The sequence below is a fragment of the Cornus florida genome, unplaced genomic scaffold, assembly GCF_030987335.1.
Source record: "Cornus florida cultivar Cherokee Brave unplaced genomic scaffold, ASM3098733v1 CherokeeBrave_3.0.0_Hap2_Chr01, whole genome shotgun sequence".
In the NCBI taxonomy this organism is placed as follows: domain Eukaryota; kingdom Viridiplantae; phylum Streptophyta; class Magnoliopsida; order Cornales; family Cornaceae; genus Cornus; species Cornus florida.
Window position 1 is genome coordinate 52,353,628 of NW_026775571.1, and position 4,542 is coordinate 52,358,169.

The following is a 4,542-nucleotide window of genomic DNA, read 5'->3' on the forward strand; positions in this document are numbered from 1 at the left end:
TTCCATTCTCTCAGTTCTCCTTGCAGAATTCTCATCCATGCCTGACAAGAGTGCAGCCATACTGGGAGATAAATTATCTCTTTTGGCTTTCTTACTTTTACGTAAAGGTGGAGGACTGACATGACAACCCTCTTCCTCATCATCGTCATCATTGGGAGTGGGCAAAATGATTGTGGGGGGTACTGTAGTGGAGGGGTGGGCATGCATTCCTGTTGTATATATGTCCCCAAATATAGTCGATATCTTGTCAAAATGCTTATATCCATGTCTACGAAACTTATTTGTACCCTTAATAACCTACAAAATTTTGTTACAATATTAACCTCATAACAAATAATATACGATATTTTATTATTTATTTAGGATTAATAATTAAATTACTAACCTTGCTCAACCTGCCCCATCTCTCTTCCTCAACTATAACCATGCCCGTCTCATGGTTATATCCCACGCCAGTCTCCGATAACAATTTCTTAAACTCGATATAAATTGTCCTCAATTGGTTAAACTTATTCCGAAGTTGGGTTTTGTCAAATTTTATCCCTGTTTGAACCTTCATTTCTTTTACCATAGTAGTCCAACCTTTTGGATTAAATATTGTGTCAGTACGATTGCCAGCCCTAACTTGTTCCTCCATAATATTACAGAATTTTTCAGTAAATGAGTCATTCCATAACACTTTTCCATCTTTCGTAACTTCAGCCACCCATTCTTCTTCAATTGTCAGATATTCACCACATTGTTCCACATTCTCAACATTGATATCCATCTAACAGATTAATAACAACACTATTATTAATAACAACAAAAATAATATATATTACTTCAATAACTCATGCTATTATTCAATAACTTATACTATTACTTCAATAACTCAAAGTCCTATAAGTTGTTCCATTATTCAATGAATGATTTATATCTGTCTTATTTCAGGTTAGTTTTACATCAATATATATTATTTTGGTCTGATTTATAATCCTTAAAATGTTTAGAATATTCATGATAGTTAAAGTTTACAACTATTGATCCTCGTAAACATAAGAAAAATCAACAGAACCTATAGATACCTATGTATTATTACTTTTCTAGGGAATTAATTTATAAGAATTCATAATTCTCTGATTTGTGATACAATCTTACCTTAGGACTTAGGAGCATGGGCTCATTTTTCCATTATATGCTCAAGGATTGTGAAATACTTTTAATCTTACAATCTTACCTAAATATAGTCAGTAATCTATATAAAAAATCTTTTATATCTTGTTTTATATTAAAGGGCATACTATGACTTACTTTTCAAATATAAAAATAATTAAAATTTATATAAAAATTTTCATAATTTTATTTTCATACTACTGGTTAGATTTCAAATCCTGCAAGTTAAACTTCAGTTGTCCACCCTTGCTTAGGAGGTGATTCCTAAGAATTTATAGGTGGGATTCCATTCTTCTTCTTCTTGATAGGCGGCGCCCTTGTTTTGCTCTAAAACCCTACTCTACCAAGCACAAATCAACTGTAAGCAACTAACTCTGTGCAGTTCTTGCAACCAACCACTTTATAAAAGTGATAACTTATAACTAAGCCAAATCCAACCCTTTCCATATACAAATCTTACACCCTATATTCTGCTCTCCCAAACCCTTCTTTACACAAGCTTTCAACATCCTTACTAAATGATCCTACTTTTTTGTTCAAGTTCCTAAATTATACAAAGCACGATAACATTGACTTGCAAATTGAACTCAGAAATTTAAAGCATAAAGTGATTTCTGTGAAGGGAACTTTTGGTTCAGTGACAGTGTATAAATCAGATTGAAGATCCAATCACTTATTATTATTATTGTTATTATTATTATTATTTTTGGTAAATCAAACATCTCATGTCATTTTGTAATTGTGGCTCGAATTTTATGTTATGACAAATTTCGATAAATTACAAACACAATCAAGAATCGACAGAAAATATAGAATCATGGATTACACAACATACAAAAATTTCTGAAAAAAACTTTAGATGCTATATTCCAGTCTCTAAAAGCTTCTTTTGACGTTTTCCCTAATCAATGCCAGGGGAGTGGATTTGAACAAGAGATGAATGAAGTTTCAACCCAACAATTCAAAAACTGAAATATTCAAACAAAAAAAGTTCAAACATGTTGAGATCGTCGAAAATAGCAGCAAAGGAAAGCAGATCTCGGCCGAAAATAGCAGTCCTTTGATGTCGCCAAGAATCGCCAAGGACGCCAGACCAAAAACGCAGCAAACCAAACCCTAGAATTGTTTCAAGTTTTCTTTTTATACTTCCTTCGATTTGCTTCCTCCGCCACAGTTAAATGAGGATTTGCTTCTTCCGCTACAGTGTAAATACAACCGGAAGCAACAAAAAACACCAAAATGGTGTTTCATCTTTTGAGCCAAAAATTGATTCTGTTTTGCAACTGTTCAAAATGCAACAAGCCCAACCAAACATGTTTTGGGTTTCAAATGGGCTATTGTATCAGGCCAAAAACAAAACAAAACACTTGCCAAACAGGGCCTAAAAGAAACAAAACTAAATTTCAAGACCATGTAACATTAGGGGTGACAATTCGTGTTCGTAGGTCGTAATAGTGTCTTGTCGATGTAAGGATATTCTACTAAATAGGTAAACCTAAACCCGACCCAATTTAAATCGTGTTAGGAATTCTAAACACTTACTCAGCCTGTTTATTAACCCGTTTAATGATTTGTTTATTAAAATAAGAAATTTAATATTCAATCAAATAATAAATACTAAAATTTTTTTTTCACAATTAACCCAAATATTCAGAATAAGAAGAACAATCATAAGGCGTAGTTAAGGTTAATGTTAAAATAACTTAACTATTTATAGTAATTGGGTTTAAATATGTAACATAATACATAGGTCATATTCACGATTATGATATGGTGAGTTAAACAGGTATAAACGGGTTGAACCTCTCAATCTTAACGCAGCACGGTTAAGTAAACGGATTAATCGTGTCAACCCGTTTATGAATTAAATCCATTTAAAGTCAACCTAAACCTGCTTATCTCATGTTGTGTTCAAATCGTGTTGGCGAGTGATGTAGTAATTTGCCACCCTTATGTAGCATCCCTCTAATTTTCTTAGATTCAATTAATAATTGAATTCATAATTTATAAATTGAAATCAAGGAAACAAGTGAAAAATACCTATACCTATTTACCCCTCTTTCGTATTGTGCGACTTCTACTTGATATCAAAGCAGGTTGATACTTATATTAAAAAATTAGTTTAAAGTTATTTAAATATATATATATATATATATATATTTAAAACCTTGTTTCGAGAAAACAAAGATTGTCTAATTAGAGAGGGCAGATATTTCTCCCGCCCTTCATCATTTGATGAATTATAGAAATAATATGGATGAAAACCTTTCTTAAGTCGTTACAATTTAGCAGCACATGTTCAAAATATTGAAATCATTTCCGTTATTACCAACTTTACTGTCACACCTATGCAATTTTTTTTTTTTGGTTATTGGCATAAAAAAACACATAATCACACACCCACTCATTCTTACAGAAATTTGAACTATCAACTTTTTAATTAGAATGTGAGAAAATACCACTAAAATTACGAGATCAATCAAGAGAGAACAATTGCAATTAGTATTTCCAAACTACAATGTCAAGTGACACGGTCAACAATAGTTTCACTTGGCAAAAAGATTCTTGAGCAAAACTGTAATCCAAAAAGAACAATTTGTAACCCCAAAAAAATAAAATAATAAATTAGGTCCTTATCCTTTAATATTCAAATTTTTATTTAGAAAGTGAGAAAATACCACAAAAATTACGAGATCAATCAAAAGGGACAAATGCTATTAATATTCCCAAACTACAATGTCAAGTGACACATTCAACAATAGTTTCACTTGGCGAAAAGATTCTTGGCAAAATTGTAACCCCAACAAAATAAAATAATAAATTTAGGTCCTTATCCGTTAGTATATTCAATCTAAAATCTCTACAATTGAAGAAAGTAAGAATGTAAATTTAATTAATGTGGCTGAACTCCTACTCTTCTTAGACTTTCTAGTTACAAAGTCATCAATCTCTAAAACCAAAGTTTAGCTTTAAAATCTTCATATTAAGAAAACAATTAGGAAAAGAAAAAAAAAAAAGGTACAAAAACAATCCTATAAAGAAAAACAAAAGACGGTAAGAAGACATTCTGAAATGACTCTAATGAAGAGATTACTCTCTGTAACCTTTCATGATATTAGATATCAACTTTCTTCTCAGGTTGTGAGAATCTTCTTTACCTTGAGAGTGTGTAGAGCAAAGCATTTTTAAATTAAAAAATATAAAAGAAAAACAACTTTGTCCAAAGCATTTTTAAGATCAAACTATGTTTCCAGACAAAAATTTAAAAAAAAAAAAAAAAATTCAGCTATACTAGTCCTAAATATGTGTTGGTGCAACATTGAGACAGGTTTAGGATGATATGCCTGAGTTGCTGTCAACATTAAAACTACATCATATACACAGCAC